This window comes from Phyllobates terribilis, unplaced genomic scaffold (genome assembly GCF_046119375.1).
Source record: "Phyllobates terribilis strain yellow unplaced genomic scaffold, ASM4611937v1 Scaffold_11__3_contigs__length_659146591, whole genome shotgun sequence".
Taxonomy (NCBI): domain Eukaryota; kingdom Metazoa; phylum Chordata; class Amphibia; order Anura; family Dendrobatidae; genus Phyllobates; species Phyllobates terribilis.
The window spans coordinates 545,368,186-545,392,139 of NW_027362771.1; the positions used below are offsets into that span (position 1 = coordinate 545,368,186).

The 23,954-nt window shown below is 44.9% G+C and overlaps 1 protein-coding gene across 4 annotated transcripts in view; it reads right to left on the reverse strand.

The window, feature by feature from the left end:
- Window positions 1-18,326, reverse strand: part of DDHD2 (DDHD domain containing 2) — an 84,221-nt gene extending 65,895 nt beyond the window's left edge. For 2 of the 4 annotated variants that reach the window (XM_073653934.1, XM_073653936.1), the window contains exon 1: window positions 18,224-18,326. The gene's annotated coding sequence lies outside the window, so the exon portion shown is untranslated. The remainder of the gene's footprint in view (window positions 1-18,223) is intronic. The other 2 variants (XM_073653938.1, XM_073653937.1) reach the window with 2 other exon arrangements.
- Window positions 18,327-23,954: the final 5,628 nt, after the last annotated feature.

Consider the following 23,954-nt stretch of genomic DNA (forward strand, 5'->3'; position numbering starts at 1 on the left):
CTCACTAAGGAGTTTATTGAAAAATTATTCTGGCTGTTCTACGTCAGGGGTGCACAGACTTAATTTTTTTTTATTTTTTTTTAAAGGGTCACATTTTCATCTTCTTCTAATTCAAGGACATAATAACTTTGCTTCCAGCAGCCATAAAAAAAATTTCACACAGTACAGTTATATGAAAAAGTTTGGGCACCCCTATTAATGTTAAGCTTAATGTTTTATAAAAATTGGTGTTTTTGCAACAGCTATTTCAGTTTGATATATGTAATAACTGTTGGACACAGTAATGTTTCTGCCTTGAAATGAGGTTTATTGTACTAACAGAAAATGTGCAATCTGCATTCAAACAAAATTTGACAGGTGCATAAGTATGGGCACCTCACCAGAAAAGTGACATTAATATTTAGTAGATCCTCCTTTTGCAAAAATAACAGCCTCTAGTCGCTTCCTGTAGCTTTTAATGAGTTCCTGGATCCTGGATGAAGGTATTTTTGACCATTCCTCTTTACAAAACAATTCCAGTTCAGTTAAGTTTGATGGTCGCCGAGCATGGACAGCCCTCTTCAAATGATCCCACAGATGTTCAATGATATTCAGGTCTGGGGACTGGGATGGCCTTCCAGAACATTGTAATTGTTCCTCTGCATGAATGCCTGAGTAGATTTGGAGCGGTGTTTTGGATCATTGTCTTGCTGAAAGATCCATCCCCTGCATAACTTCAACTTTGTCACTGATTCTTGAACATTATTGTCAAGAATCTGCTGATACTGAGTGGAATCCATGCGTCCCTCAACTTTAACAAGATTCCCGGTGCCGGCATTGGCCACACAGCCCCAAAGCATGATGGAACCTCCACCAAATTTTACTGTGGGTAGCAAGTGTTTTTCTTGGAATGCTGTGTTTTTTTTGCCGCCATGCATAACGCCTTTTTGTATGACCAAACAACTCAATCTTGGTTTCATCAGTCCACAGGACCTTCTTCCAAAAAGAAATTGGCTTCTCCAAATGTGCTTTTGCATACCTCAGCCGACTCTGTTTGTGGCGTGCTTGCAGAAACGGCTTCTTTCGCATCACTCTCCCATATACAGCTTCTCCTTGTGCAAAGTGCGTTGTATAGTTGACCGATGCACAGTGACACCATCTGCAGCAAGTTGATGCTGCAGCTCTCTGGAGGTGGTCTGAGGATTGTCCTTGACTGATCTCACCATTCTTCTTCTCTGCCTTTCTGATGTTTTTCTTGGCCTGCCACTTCTGGCCTTAACAAGAACTGTCCCTGTGTTCTTCCATTTCCTTACTATGTTCCGCACAGTGGAAACTGACAGGTTAAATCTCTGAGACAGCTTTTTGTATCCTTCCCCTGAACAACTATGTTGAATAATCTTTGTTTTCAGATCATTTGACAGTTGTTTTGAGGAGCCCATGATGCCACTCTTCAGAGGAGATTCAAACAGGAGAACAACTTGCAAGTGGCCACTTTAAGTAGCTTTTCTCATGATAGCATACACCTGGCTATGAAGTTCAAAGCTCAATGAGGTTACAAAACCAAAAAAAAAGTGCTTTAGTAAGTCAGTAAAAAGTAGGTAGGAGTATTTAAAACAAGAAAATGATAAGGGTGCCCATACTTATGCACCAGTCAAATTTTGTTTGAATGCAGATTGCACATTTTCTGTTAGTACAATAAACCTCATTTCAAGGCAGAAACATTACTGTGTCCAACAGTTATTACATATATCAAACTGAAATAGCTGTTGCAAAAACACCAATTTTTATAAAGCATTAAGCTTAAGATTAATAGGGGTGCCCAAACTTTTTCATATAACTGTATATGAGGGATTACATTTGTTTGTTTGTTTAGGACGAAAGGGCTGTGCAGTCTGGTAAAAGGCTCTACTGTCATCGGGGTGGCACGTCACAAGAAATATATATATCTTTTAATAACTAGAATTGTTAGTGCTCAGAACATCTGTGTTTTTTCACATACAAGAAAAATCAGAGTTTGGTCCAAGTGTCATCAGTTTTTCTCGTACGTGAAAAAAAAAAAAAGTTGCTCCACCGCCTAACAGTCCGTTTAAAATTGGAGTTCACTCAGACGCCATCCGAGTGCAGCCTGATTTTTTTCCACAGACCCATAGGCTCGCATTGTTGATTTGCTGGAGTTGACAACCGGATCAAAATCGGATAAGTCTCCGCGGACCACTTGACCCATGAAATATCGTGGACCCTTTTCACGATGGTACGAGCACCATCTGTGAAAAACACAGACAGAACTTGTAAGGTAAAAAATCAATGTCTGAATGAGGCCCAAGTTGCAAATGAGGTTTCAACACTTAACATCTCACACACGTTTTAGCCCTGGGAAAAAGGAGACAGAGCTGATTTGACTTTCAGCATCGTGACCGACTTAGACCATGGGTAACAGGTGGCCCGGGCGAATCTTCGGTCCTATTTCCCATGAGAATATTGGAATGGCTCCTACTGCCCCATGTGAGTAGATGGCAGTGTCACTGCTCCCAGAAGCGTCCCCTGCCACTCACCAGTAGGATGGCAGATATTACCCTGCCTGTCCAGCGTGTTTCTGCCTAGCACCATAATGTCTGAAGGTTGTGCACCGCTGCTCTAGGCTGTGTCTGCCCACAGACACCACTAGATGGAGCACAGTGTTATACACTGATCACAATAATAACTCTGTATGCAGTAAGCTCCCCCTACTGGTGACGGCGGGCAACTAAAAAAATATATATATATATAGATTTTTAAAAAATTATATCTATTTATTTAACCCCTTAATGACCAGGCTAAATTTATTAAATCTGACCAGTGTCGCTTTATATAGTAATAACTTGGGAATGCTTCAACATATCCCATTGATTTTGAGATTGTTTTTTTCGTGACACATAATACTTTATGATAATGGTAAATTTAGGTTGAAAAGTTTTGTTACTTAATTTATAAAAATATCAGAAATGTAACAAAAAAAAATTTAAAAAATTTGCAATTTTCAAGCTTTGAATGATTATCCCTTTTATCCAGCTAGTCCGATCACACAAAAACATTAATAAAATAACATTTCCCTCATGTCTGCTTTAGATCAGCACCATTTGTAAAATGTTTTATTTTGTTAACATTTTAGAAGGTTTAAAAATGTAGCAGTCATTTTTCATTTTTTTTTTAAAGGAAATTTGCAAAACTTATATTTTAAAAGGGACCTTTTTCAGTTATGAAATTACTTTGGGAGTCCTATATATTGGAAACCCACAAAAGTGATGCCGTATTAAAAACAGCACCCCTCAATGTATTCAAAATGGCTTTCAGGTAGTTTACTAACCCTTCAGGTGCTTTATAGGAATGACATGACACGAATGAAAAAAAATGTACCGTATTTTTCGGACTATAAGACGCACCGGACCATAAGACGCACCTAGGTTTTAAAGGAGGAAAATAGGGGAAAAAAAATGTAAGCAAAAAATGTGGTCATGATGCCGTTATGGGGGAGGGGGTTTGCTGCTGACACTCGTATTGGGGTAATGTCCCCCAATTCTGTTATAAATTCTGTTGTTAATATACCAGGAAGGAGGGGCCATACATACCACGATGGTGGATAAGTGGCCCCCATCCCATCTTGGTATGCATGGCACCCTCTGAGCCCCCATCCTGGTATGCATGGCACCCTCTGAGCCCCCATCCTGGTATGCATGGCACCCTCTGAGCCCCCATCCTGGTATGCATGGCACCCTCTGAGACCCCATCCTGGTATGCATGGCACCCTCTGAGACCCCATCCTGGTATGCATGGCACCCTCAGAGACCCCATCCTGGTATGCATGGCGTCATCTGATCCCCCATCCTGGTATGCATGGCACCCTCAGAGCCCCCATCCTGGTATGCATGGCACCCTCAGAGCCCCCACCCTGGTATGCATGGCACCCTCTGAGCCCCCACCCTGGTATGCATGGCACCCTCTGAGCCCCCACCCTGGTATGCATGGCACCCTCTGAGCCCCCACCCTGGTATGCATGGCACCCTCTGAGCCCCCACCCTGGTATGTATGGCACCCTCTGAGCCCCCATCCAGGTATGCATGGCACCCCTCTGAGCCCCCATTCTGGTATGTATGGCACCCTCTGAGGCCCCATCCTGGTATGTATGGCACCCTCTGAGTCCCCATCATGCTGCCTACAAAAAAAAAAAAAAAAAAAGAACACTCATACTCACCTCCTCTCTCCCCGAGCGCTGTCCCGCTCTGCTGCGGACACTCTCACTGTGTGAGCCGCGCATGGCAAGGCGTGCATGGCGTCCCTGCCATGCGCCCTCACACAGTGTGAGAAAATGTGCTGGAATAGTCACTGCTCTCCACGTCGGGACTCTGATCACTGCTCCCCATGCACATTCAGTCTGTTCAATATCTGGCACACTGTACAGCAGCACGGCTCCTGCTGCGCTCTGCGGTCAGTGTGCCTGCTATTAAAGACCATGGATATTCACTACAACCCATGGGAGTGGGTTGTAGCGAATATTCATGAGCTTTAATAGCGGCACGCAGAGCGCAGCAGGAGCCGTGCTGCGGCTACAGTGTGCTGGCTATTAAGAGAAATGAATATTCATTGCTCTCCACGCCCATGGGCGTGGGGAGCAGGGAATATTCATTTTCTTTAGTAGCGGGCACAGGGTAGGCTGCAACAGGCGGCTGCTGCCTCCTGCACCCCACTCATTCCCTGCTGCCGCTCCCACACACCCACCACCATGCGGCCATACAATAATCTAGTATTCGGACTATAAGACGCACCCCCACTTTCCTCCAAAATTTTGGAGGAAAAAAGTGCGTCTTATAGTCCGAAAAATATGGTATTTTTACCACCTAAATGTTTCTAGCTTCTGAACAAGCCGCTATAGCTGGAAGACTTGAAGGTCGTTATTTGGCCATGAACTGCCATGGCAAACATCAGGACCACACAATCAATATCTCAGGGTGCTGATGGGGTTAAAGAGGAAGCCCCCACACTCTCTTAACCATCTAGATGCTGTAGTCACTATTGACAGCAGTATTTAAAATGGTTAAACGGCCATGGTCGGTGCCAACACTGATGATGGCTGATGCAGCAAGTTGTCAGCTGTAATGTACAGCTGAGAGCTGCAGGATTGTGACCTGCTAGTCTCTTATATCGCAGGTCAGTTTTCAGTTGTATTGGAGGTCATTAAGGGGTTAAAGGAGTATTCCCATCTCCAAGATCCTATTCCAATGTAGTAGGTGTAATATTATATAATAATAATAATAATAATAATAATAATAATAATAATATCAGCAAGTACCTTTAATTAGTAATTTAGTATAGTTCTTCTGATTCACAATGTCCCTTACCATGGTTACAACCACTAAGAACCATCTAAGGGTATGTGCACACGATGCAGAAATGCTCAGGATTTTTTCCTGAGCGTTTCTGCATCTCTCTGGCAGGAAAAAACGCATGCGGATTGTACATGCGGTTTCCTGCCAGGGACATGCGGAAATGAAGCGTTCTTCACTTTCATTTCCACATGCGGGTTGACAAGCTCTTTCCAATCGATTTTAGCATCACTTGGAAAGTGCTTGTCAACTTCACACTATATAAATCCATGCAACCGGCATGGATTTATATAGTGTGTGAATTTCAAAAAATGGAAAAATAAATATATACTTTACCCTCTGATGGCCCCCGGTGTCCGGCTTCGCTCGGTCCCGGCTGCCGGCAGTGAAGACTTTAGGACCTTCCGACGTCAGCGTCACGTGACCCGTCACATGACTCGGACGTCAGCGAAGGTCCTTCTTCATTCAACCGCGAAGTGCCCGGGAAGCCGGCAGGACGCAGCGCGGGACGTCAGAAGGTGAGAATATATATATTTTTTATTTTATTCTTTTTTTTTTTAATGGTACCTGGGTCTGGATGAGAGTCCTCTCCTCCACACCCGGGTACCATCCGCACATTAGACCGCATGAAAAGCGCATCAACATATACAGTGATGCGGATTCCATGCGGTCTAATGCAAGTCAATGGCGGCAAAAGAGCAGCGTTTCCGCAAAATTAATTGACATGCTGCGGATTTTTGAGCGCAGCATTTACGCTGCGGAAAAATCCGCATCATGGGCACAGCACATGCGGATTTCCATTGGGGAACATTGCTGCCCTTCTACCATGCATTTTTAATGCGTTTCCGCAGCGTTTACGCAACTGCAAAAACGCCGCGGAAACGCATGAAAAACGCATCGTGTGAACTCAGCCTAACTGTGACTATATGATTGGTCATATAGATGGATACCTAAGGTACTGCAATGCCCTGCATATTGGGTAAGCTGTTCCAAATTATTATGCACAGTGGAGTTTTAAAACGTTTTATAGGTTGTAAAGAACTGAAAGTAGGCATTAGACCTACCGGTAATACGTTTTCCAGGAGTCCCTCATGACAGCACCCTCAGGAGGACGCCCTTCATATCTCTGATAGGGACAGGAAACACAGAAGAGTTTAAAAGCCCCCCTCCACCCATAACTTCAGTGATTTTCCAAGTACCAAACCAGGATGGATGCAACGCTATTTTATTTAGCTTCCTTCTATCTATGTTAACATCACACAGCAGAATGGAATATAAGGGGGGGGATATAATAGGTGCTGTCATGAGGGACTCCTGGAAAACCTATTACCGGTAGGTCTAATGCCTACTTTCCAGGACAGCCCTCCTGACAGCACCCTCAGGAGATTACCAGAGTATATATTCAGGGAGGGATTATAGCTTGGAGGACCTTCCTTCTGAAAGCCATTTTCTGGTTAGACAGAATGTCCAGCTTATAGTGTCTGCAAAAGGTGTTTAAACTTGTCCATGTTGCAGCCCTACATATTTGGTCCATAGATGCACCTGCTCTTTCTGCCCATGATGTGGCCATTGCACGGGTAGAATGGGCTCTGATATTACCTGGAGGGGTTTTTCCTTCTGAAGAATAGGCTAGATGTATCACAGATGTGGCCCACCTTGGCAGAGTCATTTTTGAAGCCTTTTTCCCTTTGTTTTAACCTGCGAACTGTACAATCAGGTTAGAGTCAATTCGCCAGGCTTTTGTTGTTTCTAATTACTGAAGGACTACCTTCCTGACATCTAGGGAATGAAAGGCTAGCTCTTGCTCATTTCTATGGTCCTGACAGAACGAGGGTAAAACTATTTCTTGATTCATGTGAAAAAGTGTTACCACTTTTGGCAAGAATGCTGGATCCAGTCTGAGGATGATACAGTCGTCCAGAATCCTTAGGTAGGGATCTATTATTGAGAATGCTTGTATGTCCCCAATGCATCTCGCCGTGGTTATAGCCACTAGAAAAGCTGTTTTGAAGGAGAGAATTTTCTCACTTGCCTCTCCGAGGGGTTCATAAGGATGTTTGCACGGATTACTTAAGACTGCATTCAAATCCCAAGGTGAGATATAAGTTTTTAATGTCGGTCTCATTCTCATTGTGGCTTTCATGAACCTCTCGATCCAAGGATGATGTGCTAGGGGGAAATCCATGAAAGTACTTAGAGCTGCAATCTGCACCTTTAGAGTGCTAGGTCTTAGACCTTTGTCAAAACCAGCCAGCAGATATTCGAATACCTCTGGGATGTTAGGACTCGAATCTTCCATTGCCAATTCCCCATATAGCGTACAAAACTTCTTCCATATTTTTGTGTAGAGTGCTGATGTTACAGGTTTTCTACTATTTTTCATTGTTGAGATTACCGCGTCTGAGAGTCCTTTGGACCTTAGGATTTTCCTTTCAGGATCCAGGCTGAAAGTTGTAGAAATTTTACCTTGGGATGGTATAATAGTCCTTGGAAGAGTAGATCCTGTCTTTCTGGCAGAATAATTGGATCCTCCAGAGCCATCTTCTTCAGTAAAGGAAAACAGCTCCTCTTGGGCCAGAAAGGTAAGATTATTATTACCCTGGTCTGATCTTCCTGTATCTTCCTTAACACTAGTGGAGTTAAGGGTAGAGGAGGAAATGTGTAAACCAGGTCCATGTTCCCTTTCTGAGACAGAGCATCTACTCCGGCTGGTCTGTCTCTTGGGTTGAGGGTTTTTGAGTTTTTCCGGGTGGCAAATAGATCGACTTGAGCCCCATCTGAGTTCTATGTGACGGAGCTCCTCCCAATTCAGCGCCCATTCTGTTTGTTGTATGGTTTTTTTTTTTTGAGGAAGTCGGCCACTGAGTTCTGAGACCCTTTCAGATGTATCGCCGTTATTGAGAGTACTGTTTTTTCTGCCCACTGAAAGATCTTGTTCGATAAGTCTCGCAGCTGGTGATGTCTTGGCCCCCCCTGATGTTTGAGGAAGGCCACGGTTGTCATATTGTCTGACAGGACTCTGACATGTTGATGTGTCAGATCCGTCTGACATGTTTTCAAGGTTTTCCAGACCGCTAGGAGTTATTTTAGGTTTGATGATCCAGGAAGGTATTGTGAGTGCCAGGTACCTTGTAGGTACTGATCTTCCACATGTGCTCCCCAGCCTCTGCTGCTTACGTCGGTGGTAAGGGTGATGAAGGGGGATCAACTTCCACATAACTCCCTTTTCCAGGTTGGTTCTTGAAGTCCACCACTTCAGAGATTTCTTTGCTGTTCCTGACAAGGTTATCTTCTTGTCCAGACCCTCCATCTTCCTGTTTCAGGATCCTAGGATCTGATGTTGAAGAGGCCTTGAATGAAATCGGCTCCACCAAACCGCAGGTATGGAGGCTGTCATCAGACCCAGAATCTTCATGCATTCTCTGATTTCTTTCAGAAAGCGATGATTTTGTCTCTGAGATCTGTTCGTTTTTGTTCTGGAAGGAAAGACATCTGTCGTTCTGAGTCCAGAAGAATCCCTAGAAAGATCTTTCTTCTTCCCGGTAACAAATCTGATTTTTCCCAGTTTATAATCCAACCTAGATTCTTTAGAACTAAGGTGGTGGAGGATAAACTGGCTCTTAACTGCTGAGGAGAGTCTGTGATTAGTAGGAAATCGTCCAGGTATTGGACAATTAGAATTCCTTGCTCTCTTAAAAACGCCATAATCTCGGCTACTAGTTTGGTGAAAATGCGTGGGGCCGAGGAGAGACCAAACGAGAGGCATCTGAACTGATAATGATGTATGTTCTGCTCGTCCTTCAATGCGAGTCTTATATATTTCTGGCTGTGAGGGTGAATGAGTACATGATAGTAAGCCTCTTTGAGGTCTAATGTGCACATCACCATGTTCTCTCTGATCAGGGGAATCGTGGATCTGATGGATTCAATTTTTAATTTTTTGTACACCACCGACCTGTTTAATGACTTTAGGTTTATAATCGTGCGGTAGTCGCCTCCTGGCTTTTTTATCGAGAACAGGTTTGAATAGTATCCCGAAAACTGTTCGGCCACTGGCACCGGTATTACTACGCCTGCAAGTAACAGCTTTCTGTAATCTTTGCTGGACTAGTGGAGACTGAGTAGTAGTTAGATGAAATCTCTCTTGGGGAACCTTTACCATCTCTATCTTGTACCCATCTGCAATTAACTGGAGTATCCATGGATTGCTGGATACCCCCGACCATGGTCCCAGAAAATGTTGGGAGTCTCCCTCCTACTCTCATGGCGTCATGGTCTACGCGAGCCATTTCCCATACTAGAAAAGGTATTCTGCTCTCACCCCCTTTTTGGTAGCTCCATCTACCCGATTTTCCCTTTCCAGTGTATTCTGGTCTCTGTTGGGGACGTGGTCTCTGAAAGGATGTTATTTTCCTGGGTTTTTCCTCTGGAAATCCCTTCTTTTCGTCCGAGGCCTTTTCTAGCATATCATCTAGAACTGGGCCGAACACTCGGAGGCCAGAAAAGGGGATGGAGCACAATTTGTTTTTTGGAGTGGTTATCTCCAGACCAGGTTTTTAGCCATACTGCTCACCTGGCTGCAGTAGATAATGCGTCATTTCTTGCAGCAAACCTAATTGATTCGGCTGAGGTGTCGGCCATAAACTCTGTTGCCATTCTTAGCAGAGGGATGGAGTCTCTGATCTCCTCTCTGGAAGTTTTGTTCCTCAGATGGTCTTCCAACTGTTCCAACCAAATGATCATGGATCTTGCTTCCTAGGTTGCTGCGATGTTTGTTTTGATTACTGCAGCTGCAGTTTCCCAAGTTTTTTTTAAGGAGGTTGTATGCCTTCATGTCCATAGGGTCTTTTAAGCATGACGGATCCTCAAAGGGGGTCGATGTCTTTTTTTGCTACTCTAGCTATTGGAATATCAATTTTTGGGATTTCCTCCCACAGCTTGATTTCCTCTGGCACAAAAAGGCAAACAGGATCTGAAACTTCTGGGAATTACTAATTTTTTCTCTACCTCCTCCCATTCCTCTAAAATCATGGCTTTAATGTGATTATTGACAGGGAATACTCTGTTCATATGGATTCTCAACCCTCCGAACATTTCATCTTGTACTGAAGAGGGTTGGAGGGTGTCTTCCACTTTCATAGTGTTCCTGACTGCCGATAAAAGTGGTTCAGTGTTTTCCCAAGAAAAAAAGATATTTTTTCCTTTCTTCTGGGGGAACTGAAATAGATCCCTCCCTTTCATCCTGTTCAGGATTGGAGTAAACTGATCGGAGCTAGCTCCGAGGAGGAGGAAGAACAATCTGCCTCCGGGGTCTCTTTTGTCTAGGTCCGGGTTGGGAAGTTTGTGTGGGGATTATATCTGTGACTGAACTTTGGACCCCCTCTCTTATTATGGATATTATGTCCGACATAAAGGAGGAATGTTTATCCCTGACCACTCGGGCAATACAATCGGTGCATAATTGATTCCCATATGTGTCCGGTAGCTTCATATTACAGATGTCGCATCTTTTCCCTTTTTTCTTAGGGGTTGATGACGTTGTGGATTTTTTAGAGCCCTTCTTGTCCTACAACAACAAGGGATCAAATAGTAATATCCTACTGGGGACAGATGGTAGCAGGTAAACATAGACCAGGAAACTCCCGTTAAACTTACATGTACCGGGGGTTCTGCTGGCATATCAGGGCGACCAGTGGTTAATCCTTCCATGGCTGGTGACCAAGACACAATGATACCTCAGATCCAGCCCCACAGTTAAATAGCCTGTCTCACCTGTCTTCCATCTGCTTCATCAAAATTAGGTGTTTCCCCTTTAATTGCAGGTCTGGCGCCTTCTTTTTCAAATGTAGACCGGAACCGGAAGTGTGTTCCAGCGTGGAACGCACGCCGGTTACTACAGGCAGGCATTCCACTGCCCCTGTAACCGGAAATGCCGCTCACTCCTTCTCCCCTGCGCACATAGGATAGCGCGCAGGGATGCAGCGGCATAGACCCAGAGCCCCCTTTGCGGGGGAAAATGGTCCACCTCGGGAGTCACCTGCTCAACCGGCCAGGCTGAGGGACCCCTTGTCTGGCGGGGTGTCGGCCTCCGGACCGCGGCAGAAGGAAGGGGAGGAGTGCGAGGACTCCAATCCGATCCTCCTGCGTCCGGCCTCAGGAGCTCCTGCTCACTGGAGGCGAGTTCTTCTGCGTCCTGTCTCCGATAGGGACAGGAAAAACACTGAAGGTATGGGTGTGTGTGTGTGTGTGGGGGGGGGGGGGGGGTCTTTTAAACTCTTCTGTGTTTCCTGTCCCTATTAGAGATATGAAGGTCGTCCTCCTGAGGGTGCTGTCAGGAGGGACATCCTGGAAAAATGGTCATTTGTTGAATTTCCAGCATTAAGACGTCAGCTTCTGCTTGATTTTCTTTGCAGGATGTCAGAGTAGCCCCCCAAAGCTGCCGTTTTGATGTGAACTGCCTCCCACCCTCATAGATCTTTTGCTTGAGGATACTCCAAAGGTTCTCAATGGTGTTGAGGTCAGGAGAGGATGGTGGCCACACCACGAGTTTCTCGCCTTTTAATGCCATTTGCAGCCAATGACTCACAGGTTTATTTGCAGTATGAGATGGGGCATGGTCAGCATGAAGATGATTTTCTACGGATGGCACTGTCCTTTTTGTACCATGGAAGAAAGTGTTCAGTCAGAAACTCTATATACTTTGACTAGGTCATTTTTCACACCTTCAGGGACCGTAAAGTGGCTTCCCAGCTCTCTCCCCATGATTCCGACCAAAAACAAGTGGTGCAAGTGTTTCTATTATACTTTTCCTCTGATTGTTCAGCTTCTGATTTTGTCTTACAAATACTGATGTAAAAAATGGACCAAATACTGAACAGGTGGACGTGGCCATTAAATTAGTGTTCATGTATGTCTGAGCCTACAGCAACCATTTCTGCTTACGAGCACTGTTTAGGGTTGGCCAAATAGAAGGTTTATGCACAACTGCAGCCGTCGGAGGATCCTACATCTTGAGGTTTGCGGGACTTCAGAGGCAACAGCAGCTTCAAATACCTCTTTGCTGCTTTGTAATGGTATTTTAGCAGCTGTTCTCTTAATCAAATGAATTTGTCTGGCAGAAACCTTCTTCATTATGCCTTTATCTGCATAAACCCGTATCAGTTGCAAATCTCTTCACAGTACGATGACCACGCTTATGTTTTCGTGAAATATCTAATGTTTTCATACCTTGTCCAAGTCATTGCACTATTTGACGCTTTTTGGTAGCAGAGACATCCTTTTTCTTTCCCATATTGCTTGATTTCTGTGGCTGCTTAATAATGTGGAAGGTCCTGCTTAACCCCATTATGACTGATTACGTATATTTACGTCATTGGTCGTCTCCCAACCGTTGATGTGGACTTTGGCGCTGAGCCCGCATCTTTCCCGCACTTGATGGCTGATTTAATCAGCCATCAAGTGCCTCTAACAGCTGCAGGGGAATTTGAGATCCACCCACAGCTGTTAAGTTAAATGCTGCTGTCAATCACTGACAGCAGCATTTGTCAGGCGCCGACTGGAAACACCCATCGGCGCCCCTGTCGCATGATTGCGGGGCGCCGATGGGTTGTCATGACAGGCGGGAGACCCCCATAGCTGGAATTACGATCTTCTATGGTCCGGCGTTCATAGGAGATCATGATTTTTGGTATGCATCAGCACTGCTATGTGTAGCACAGGAAATCGGACGATCACTGCTTCAAGTCTCCTAAGGGGACGTAAATAAAGTGAAAAAAAAAAAAGTTTTAAAAAATATTTAAAAATTTAAAAAAAAAAAACACATTTGGTATTGCTGCATTCAGAAATGTCCGGTCTATCAAAATATAAAGTAAATTAATCAGATCAGTAAACTGTGTAACAAGAAAAATAAATCAAAAACACCAGAATTACGTTTTTTTGGTCGCCGCAACATTGCAATAACAGGTGATGAAAACATCATATCTACCCCCAAATGTTATCAATAAAAACATCAGCTCGGGAGGTGCAAAAAATAAGCCTTCCCCCAGCCCCAGATCCCGAAAAATGTGGACGTTACGGGTCTTGGAAAACGGCGACAAACGCAAAAAACGTTTTTTATACAAACTTCTGAATTTTTTTCACCACTGAAATAAAAAATAAACTATACATGTTTTGGTATCTGCGTACTCGTACTGACCTGGGGAATCATAATGGCAGGTCAGTTTTACCATATGTTGAACATAGTTAACATAAAACCCAAAAAACAATTGCGGAATTGCACTTTTTTTTGCAATTTCACAGCACTTAGAATTTTGTTTCCGTTTTCCAGTACACAATATGGTAAAATCAATTGGGTCATTGAAAAGTAGGGCTCGTCCCGCAAAAAAAAAACAAAAAAAAACACACAAGCCCCCAAATGGACATATTGACGGAAAAATTAAAAAGTTATGGCTCTTGGAAAAGGGGAGAAAAAAATGAAAACCCCAAGGTTGTGAAGGGGTTAATAATGTGGAACGTCCTTCTTACATAGTTTACCTATAATTGGGCTCACCTGGCAAACTAATTATCACAGGTGTTTGAGACTGATTTCAGTGATCCAAAAACTTCATCCCCTAACGAACAAATAGTGACTTTAAGAAATCAATATCTGTTTTTTTTTTAGCAAAGTGGGGTAACAACAATATGACTGCCATTAAAGGGAACACCTGGCTCTGATCACTTCTGCATCTGAAGTTGAGCTGGGTTGGTGACATCATGTCTATAGAGATCTGCCGGCTTGCGCGGGTGACGGGCAGGTATCGGGCATCTGGTTTATTCTAATAAAAAGGACAGGTGTGTATTACCTGCCACTTGTGCACAAGAGTCAGCAGATGTGTGGACATGACATCACAGGCCCATCTGCACCCCCCATGCCAAAGTAGGCAAAAGCAGAATACCCCTTTTAAAGCGTAACGGACACTGCATCTGGGATCCCCCTGCATGAGCCACAGTGGAAAACACAGTAAAAGATCCTTTCTCTCGGAGTTTGGGGTGACCATGTGGTCCGTCTACCAATAACAGGCGATCAGCAGCGTTTGAACTTACTGCTGGTTCTCATGCTGTGAGCAGTGACGTCAGTAAGGTTACCGCAGTTCATCAGCTGTGAACTGAGTTAACCTTACTGATGTCACCGCTCCTCACAGCAGCCGAATTCACTCGCTACTCTCAGTGTGTTCCGGTGGCCGTGCTGAGTGATCACATTACTGATGTCACCGCTCAGCACAGCCTCCGGATGCACCAAGAGTCGGGGATCGTCATGAGACCTCCTTGTTAAGGATTTACAGCGGATCCTTTGGATTATTTTTTTTTATTGTTATTAAATGGGTAAAAGAAGGTCGGGGAGTGCTTTTTGCAATTAAAGGACTATTCTCTGTGTGCGTGTTTATTTCTTTTGACTACGGGGTTAGTAATGGGGGTGTCTTATCGGCTTAATGTCAGTGGACATAAAACAGCTGACATCAGACCCAAAACAACTACCCCGATTGCCAACGCACCAGGGCAAGCGGGAAGAGCCGAGGCTAAGCGTCAGAAATGGTGCATCTGAGGGCAGGTGTTATTAGTCTGGGAAGGGGCCAAGATCCATGGCCCTTTACCAACCTATTAATATCAGCCCGCAGCTGTCTGCTTAGCCTTTGCTGGTTATTAAAAACAGGGGGGACCTGATGTCTTTTTTTTTTTTTTTTTTTTTTTTTTTGGGCCCCCCCTTTTTAATATCCAGTAAAGGAGCTGGTTATTAAAAATAAGGGGGAACCACTCACCATCTTTTTCCAAGTAATTATTTAATAGGTTTAACAAGGCTAAACACCCTTTAGTGCCACATGAAAAGCACCAAAGGCAGGTGCTAGTTTATTATATGTAGGGGGCTTGTGACATGAAATATCTATAGGTCATCTATCCTTTCTCTGTATATAAGATTGCTGTATTAGTTTGTAAACTATCATTAAATGACAGAGAATTCCAGTATGTAAAAACTGATGCTAAAAAAAGCATTATATACGCATATCATACGGCTGATGCTAGGTGAGAAAAATTGCATTGTACTCACATGACACTCGTCCTACTTTTCTAGATCAACATCAGACCAATTTTTTATACGCTAGTGTGACTCCGGCCTAAGGCTAAGTTCACAACAGCTTTTTGAGGCAGTAAGTTTTTCAAAAGAGAACAGATTCAGGAAGTAATTTTTTTTGTTGTGTTTTTTGGAGGTTTTTCTTTTCCTAAAACAGCTTTAGGAAAGTGTTTCTTTCTTTTTTTTTGCAGCCCTCCAATTGGCCACTGCCTAGTTAGAAATGGTTTCCATCAGGATCCGCTTCAAATAACAGACATACACTTTTTTTTTTTCCCCCACTGGGAGTTTTTCAAAGCCTCTTCAGAAAAATAAAAATTGGCAAAACATACACTTCAGCAAATGAAAAACCCTTCCAAAGAAGGAGCGTTTCATGAAGATGAGTTTTTGGGGGCAGAAAGTGTAGATATGGATTCCGATGTGCCTACAGAAGATGCTTCAGGAAAACGCCAGCGGTCTTTTTCCTATCTTTGTGGCTTATTCTATGTCGGGAGAGCTGCGGGCAGTAAATCTAAGGCCACGGTCCCACTATCAGTATTCGGTCAGTATTTTTTCTCAGGAGTGGGAGACAAAACCAGATGAGGAACAATCAGAGAAAAGGTAGCATAGAAACAAGTCACCAATTCTGCATTTATCACCCACTCCTGGTTTTGGCTCCCACTCCTGAGAAAAAATACTGACCGAATACTGACCAAATACTGATAGTGGGGCTGTGGTCTAAGGCGGCTAAAAGCTTAAAAAGAAGGACCATGTACGCAGCGAGCCGTTCAGACATTGCTGTGCATACGCTCATTCAGCACCTGTGCACACTTCCTTTATTCTGGTAGGTCAGTTTTGGTGTAGTATCCAAGGGCTACGTTCTCACAGATTCCATCAGAAGTGTCTTTAAACCAGTGATCTGCACTTTTTCCCCTACCAGATGTTTGTTTTTTAGTTTTTTTTCTCCAAACCTTCAGGTAAAGCGAAAAAATAACCATCTCATCTTTCATCTGAGCAGCACAGATATGTGCACACAATGTCTTTTTCAGGTGGATTCTGCCTGAAAGCACCTGAAAAAGCACTCAGTAAACGTTACAAATAATGCACTGTAATGTCAGAACGACTTGCTGTGCACACGTTCCATCTTTTGTCACTTCTTTAACCTGCTTCAGGCTAGGAAAGCCAAGAAGTGACCTGACCATTCTTCTGCTGATTTCTGAGCAGTGAGACCACCCTGCAGAGTGATGGAGGCCATTACAGATGTCACTTATCTAACACATAGAATTAGAAAACAGCCGAGTGACCCCGGAGAGAGACGAGGACGAATCAAGGACTTTATATTACAATGTAGCATTTACAATACAGTTGTTACCACTTTCTATATATTTTTTGTCCTATTTCTTACTGGAAGTTACTAGGTAGATTTTAGATTTACATTTTATTTGCAAAACTATTTAACCCTCCATTAAAGGCTATTCACAAAATATAAACCCTAATATTCTGATCATGGGTGGGAGATCCGTCAGCTGGAACCCCCCCTACCCCTTCCACAATCCTGAGATCATAGCTCTGGGACACAGGTATCAGACCCCCAATAAAAAGAACGGAGGCAGAGAGTGCGTCATTTTTTATTTCCAGAGCTCCGATTTCCAAGAAAAATGGGTTGCCCCCTATTAGAAAACCCCTGACCCCACTCTATAAGTATATTACTCTATAATATAGACACATATGTAAAATAAATAAATATATATATATATATATATATATATATATATATATATATATATATATATATATATATATATATATATATATTAAACACACACACTCCCCCTGGGTCCAGCTCTGAGTTTCCGCCGCGCTGACGTCATGTCGACAGCGATGCAACCAATCAGTGAGATCAGTAGCACTAAGCAGAGCGTTCCATCTACACACTGGCAGTCACTGATTGGCTGTAGAGCTGTCGACATGACAAAAGCACTGCGGACAATACCAGAGACCAGCCTGGAGCAGCGGCAGAGACTCAAAGCTGGACCTGAGGAGAGTGACTAAAGAACAGTTTGTTTTTTTTCTCTAAACTGTACCCAGAAACTGTGATTTTCTAAAAAAGGGGATAACCCCTTTAATGATTTGGGAATAAACCTTTAAAAAAAAAAAAAAAAAAAAGTAAAATAAAATGTAAAAATAAAAAAAAGAGTAAAGAAATAAAAATCCACAACCGTTTTCTGCTTCTAACAAAAGCAGAGAATTTCTTTAGTAATTTTTTACATTTGCAAGGCACATATCTTCATGTTCTAACATAAAAAAAATAGGAAAAACATAAATTAATATATGTGTTATGGAATTATATTATATATATATATATAAATAATGGTGTGTAGACAAAATAATGTTTCATTTTTCACTAATATACATATATTTTTTTATTTATTTAGCTATATAAAGCAAAGCCTAATAAATACTAATAATTTACTAATAAAAAATAAACAGATTTTTATTAAGCTTTTCCCACAATTTTAATACAAATGTGATGATTTTTGCTAGGGGGTTGAATACTTTTGCACTGCACGTGATGCACAAACGTATGTGCATATTGCTCCCTCCTGAGGCCAGTATTACATCACGTGATGATACAAGGTATCGCACTGCACACGTACACACACGACATGCTGCGGATTACTGCTCCCTCCTGTCCTCAGTCAGCGCTGTCTGTATATCTGCGCGGTCACGCAATCTTCCCCCTGGCCCATAGAGGGCGCCCTCTGGCACTGAGGGCCGAGTATAATGGTACAGTACATACACTTACCACTAGCAGGCCGCCATGTTGAATCAGACGCTCTTGCACCAAGCGCCGCCCACTGTCCAATTATCACGTGATCACGCCCCCCCTCCAGACTATTTACTTTGAAGTGAGATGATCACGTGATATTTTTTTTCCCCCTTGTGTTGGGAGAAAGGAGATGAGTTCTCGCGAGATTTGAGCTTTTCTGAGGCGAAAACGCCATTACTACTGAGGGAAAGTATCCAGTACTACAACGCCCACTATTCTCGTCGCCCAGAATAACATATTGGACAAGTTATACAGAGATATGGGCAGTGGGGAATGCGTTTGTAGAAAAGTAGCAGAATTTTTTTTTTACATTCAGGTACATTAATGGCGGCCATATTGGATTGATTGTCACCCAGCTTTCCCTAGAAACAGTCTAAAGTGATGACCAAACGCGACATATTTCTCCACTGTTAGGCTACATTCACATTGCGACTTTCTCGCACCACTTTTTATGCGGGGAAAAAACAAATCGATCAAAAAAATGGGCCTATTTATTTTGCGTGGGAAAACAACGTGCTGTTCACATGTTCAGGCTTTTGAACCCCTCAAGGACACAGACAATTTAAGCTTTTTTAGTTTTCATTTTTTTTTCCTCTCTTTTTCAAATAGCCATCATTTTTTTCAGACATACGTGGACTGTTGAGGGTTTTTTTTGCGGGGCGTTTTATAGTTACACTATTTATGTTACCATATAGAGTAAGGAAAAATGGCAAAAAAATTTCAAATGCGGTGAATAGTGAAAAAAACAAAAAGCATAATTCCGCTGTTGCTTTTTGGGTTTTATTTTTACGGTGTTAATGGTGCAGTAAGAAATGACCTGAAAACATGATTCTCCTGGTCAGTACAATTACAGCAATAACAAATTTGCAAAGATTTTTTACTACTTCAGCGGCTTAAAAAAATCAGCACTTTGTAAAAAAAAAATAATAATAATAATAATAATTGTGTCGCCATCTTCCAAGACCCGTAACTTTTTTATTTTTCCATCAATGGAGCCGTGTGAGGCTTGTTTTCTGTGTGAAAAGCTAACATTTTTATTAATACCATTTTGGGGAACATACAATATTTTGATAGATTCTTATTTCCATATTTTTCGGACTATAAGATGCATTTCCCTCCCAAAATTTGGGAGGAAAATGGGGGGTGCGTCTTATAGTCCGAATGCCGGCTTACCAGGGGGTTGCAGCGGTGCTGGAGCAGGGTCCCTTTCTCAAGATGCCGGCGGCAGAAGTGTGGCGATGGCCCGGTGTCGGCGGTGAGCAGAGCAGAGTGCATCATTGCTTTCTCGGCGACCATTTTCCTGAAGCCGTGGGCCGACAGAAGCGGCCCAGCCGAGAACTCAATCTGCACACGCGCTGCTTCTTGTGGCCATTTCCCTGAAGCCCGCAGCTGGGCCAAGATCCCAATCTGCGCACGTGCCACCTCCGGCGGCCATTTTCTGGCAGCCCACAACTTCAGGAATATTGCCTCCAGGAAAGCAATGCATTCCGCTCTGCTCACCACCGACACCAGGCCCGCAGCATCGCCACACTTCTTCCGTCGGCTAACTGAGTAAAGGACCCTGCTCCACGCAACGCACAATGCTCTACCTCACCGCTGACACCAAGCCCGCAGAGAAAAAATACTGACCGAATACTGACCAAATACTGATAGTGGGGCTGTGGCCTAAGACGGACTTCCATCTTATAAAAACCTTTTTTTTTTTTTCCTATTTTCTACTCCAAAATTTGGGGTGCGTCTTATAGGCCGAAAAATATGGTACATTTTTTTCTCCAGTGTTGCTACAAGTGAAAAACAAAATCCAGTTCTGGAGATTCGATTTTTTTTCCTCCTTACAGCGTTTACCGATCGGGTAATTTAATTTAATATTTTAATAGACATTTATGGACACTGCAATTCCAAATATTGATTTTTTTTTGTTTTCTACATTCCTTTATTTTTAACTGGGGAAAGGGGGAGGGGTAAATTCATAAGTCATATTATATAATAAATATATATATATATATTTATTTATATATATATTTTAAAAAAATCCCCTTTAATATCTATTACATTCACACCTTGCTAGTAGAACTTCGTTTGAGCATTTTTGAGTAATCTATACTTGAAGTGTTATTCTCATGTGCAGCGGGGCGGGTTCTTCACTCTGCTGTACTTCACCGCTCATCGCCAGCCTTCGGTCATTGATTGACAAGTCACTCTTTCTTCAGTGACTTGTCTCCCCTGCGCAGGTGCCGTTATTGCCTGGGTTCGTTCCACCAAAAGGGGAGGCACCTGTGCAGTGAGCTTCTGATGACTTTGCAACATCAGCGTACCGGCTCTCATAACATCATTAGAAGCTCACTAAGCAGATACCAACATTGCAAAGGACCCGGGCAATGATGGCTCCTGTAATAAATATATTAAATAGAAGAGGGCCCAGTACTGATCCCTGTGAAACCCTACTGTTAACTATGATCTAATCTGAGTGTGTTCCAGTAATAATCACCCTCTGTTTCCTATCACTGAGCCAGTTGTTAACCCAATTGCACATATTTTCCACAAGTCCCATTGTTAACATTATATGTACCAATGTGTGACGCCTGAAGAGCCCTACCCTGGGAGATGGGGACTCGGAGGCGGGTCCCGATGTTGTAGATGGGGTGCAGCCGTGGCCCGGACCCGCTCCGTGCCCAGGGCCATCACATTAAAAAAAGGATGGTACGGGCTTATCCGGGTTGAGTGGCTGATCTCGACTATGCCACCTGTGGCACCTGGTGAAGGCCACCAGCGCTGCTGCAGTCTGCTGAGGCATGGTGTTATCGCAGCCGTCATTGTTACTACTCCCCACAGGCGGATCAGGGCCTCAGGGCAGAGGGAGAGGAAGGAGGGGGTAGTAGTCCAGGAGGTCTGGTGCTGCGTAGTGCGGTGTAGTGCAGAATAAAGAGTCCGGAGGCCATAGGTGTGAACTTCCAGGGTTTTACTCACGAAAGAGATGGCAGTAGGAAGGTGACTCCCTGCTCCTCGCGGAGTTCTGTGGTCACCAGAGACGAGGGGGTCCGACAACCTCCGAGTAAGTCCAGCGTTAAATCAGGACCCCGCACCAGAGTGTTCCTAGACATTAGACCTGGTCCTTTCCTGTCCGTGTGTATGAATAGGCCGGGTCTCCCTCTGAACTTCACTCAGAACAAGGGTACAGGTGGCAGCGCCATTCTTTCCGTTACCCGGTGGGATCCTCAGGGCCTACCAGGCTTCCCTGACCAGGACGTAGAGTAGCAAGGTCAGGTGTTGGGGGCCGGTACCCCTCTTGCAGCCGGAATCCCTCTGAATAGATCAGGTAGGCGAGGACAGGTGGCGTACACCGCTCCGTCTGCATCCTCCCCGGGACACATTTGCGGTGGAGCTCCACTATAAAGCTCCAGGCCTTCTTGGTAATGGTCCTTGACCGGGCTGAGACATTCCTCATCTTCAGCCTGCCCCTCATCCCAAGGCCAGGGGACGAGGGCTGTGTCCCCATCCTCTGCAGGTCCACACAGGATCCACTCTCAGGGAGGGAGATCACGATACAAGAACCCAGAACCAAGATGGCAGTGTATTAAATATGAAATTTAAGGTGTCACTATAATGTGAATCCTCCACCCTCACCCACTAACTGGTTCCTATCTCTTTTGGGTTCCCCAGTCTCCCGAATGCCAGTAGGGGCAGCACCTGGTGCCTATTAGCCCCCTCTGGTGGGAGGAGTGTGGTGTTGGATGTGGAGGTAGGGTCCTGACCATCACACTGTTCTTACCTCAGAGGAGGAACACTACACTCCATTGGAGAAGTGCAGCATCCCTGTGGCGGTCGAACCCTCAGGGGCGCCACATTCCCCCCTGGTGAAACACAGCACGTCCGCGGGCTGCAAAAGAGCAATACCTGGTACAGTTTTCTTTTATATAAACAATAAACGATCTTCCCTTTATGGGAGTCACTTCTTCTTAAACGTTTCAAACATAATACAATATTAAAGTACAAAAATATAAAAATATAAAAGTACAATAATCATCCAGAGACATTTATGCACAGAGAGACGGGTTAAAGTGCAAGGACTAAAAGGCAGTTCAGAAGCATGAGGGACCTGTCCCAAACCCCCAACGTGGGCCCTGGGGTGGCTGCTGGGCATGAAGATCCCGAGTTGGACCTCCAAGAGAGCCATTCCCGACAGGTTTTTCTTCTGAGGTCTGAGGTAGAAATTGACACGGTTTCACATAAAACCAATAAGGAGCACCTAAAGAGATGCAAACTATTTACAATAAAGGAGTCTGTCTGCTGCAAGTCCGCAGGGACTAATGTCTCTAGAAACCGGGGAAAAACAAGTTAAACATAAACAGTACAACTTTAAACAAGTTACAGCCGCCAGGGCTGCTTAAATCTCGGGTTCCCTCCTGGGAAAAGGCTCATTCCTCCCGACGGAGGCTGACCGGTCCTCTGAGGCCGAGCGCGAGGGGGTATTGCTCCCGGACACCTTGTGGACATCCAGGGTGTACCACCCCCGCACCCCGTGGTGGCGGGTGTATGTAACTACATCACCTGGGAAGAGGTTCCGGCCAGGGTGTCCCTTCTTCAGATGCGGCTCGACGTCCCGCCGGCTGACAAAGACGTCGTCCTGATGCTGGGGACTCCTTATGAACCCCCACCCCACCTCATGGTGGAAGCGGACTACTTGCCCTTCCACACGGGAGCTTGGACGGGTTAATTCCTCCTGGCGGGCTCGGGACTTCGCAGCCTTGTCGCGCACCTCGAGGCGCTCGCAGCGGACCTACCTCTGGCGTTGCTCCCGAGTGAGTTGGAGAATCTGTTCACGGCACAGCTCGCTCCTCCTCTGCGCTTCAGCCCGGGTCTCCCAGGGGAAGCCCATCAGGTCCCCCCCCGTGGTTGTCCCAGGCCCACTCCTCAGCAGCCGGCCAGGTGACTGTCGGTGCGGGCAGCGGTGTCAGCAGGGGTTGCTGCGGGTCCTCTAAGAATGCGAACCAGTCCAGGTTGGGGTCAGCGGATGCCCCATCAGCCTCAGGCGTTTCCAAAACGGGAGTTGGGAGGCACAGCAGATCTCCGCCTATAGCCAAAGCTTGCAGCTCCGGAGCAAAGACCTGCTCCCAGGTGACCGCGTCGGGCAGGAGGTACTCGGTCATGAGGTCCAGTACGGGCACGGTAGGTTCAGCAGCCGGAGCAGGGGCAGTACACTCCCCCGCCGATGGGCCGCTCGCAACCTCTGTCACCGCTTTCCCCTGAGCTCCAGCTCCTTGGCGGCGGGTCCGGATGCGCAGCAGCATTTCTTCCCGCCACGCAGCAGACGCCGCCTTCTGGGCCCCATCCAGTCTCCGTACAAGACCCGGGGCTTCCTGGTGGAGAAATTCAATATCTCCCGTTGTGAGCCTTGTGCCGCTTCGCTCCCTGCCGGGTGAAGAACCTGGGCCGGGGTTGGAAGGCTCCGTTTGTTGCGCTCCAGCAGCGTCCATGTCTGCTCCTGAAGGTCGCCAAACTCCAACTGCAATGGCCGCACCTTGTTGCTTTCCATGCCCTCCTCTCTTTGGAGCGGCTCCAGAGCGGTATGCTAACAGGCACGCCTTCGTTCAGCCCATCCATCTTGACGGGCATTACCCCGCGGACAGTCTCTGATGGAAGGGGCAGTCCACATTTTTGGCGCCATTTGGGAGCCTGGCCCACGATAGGAGGTGTTAGGAGACCATGT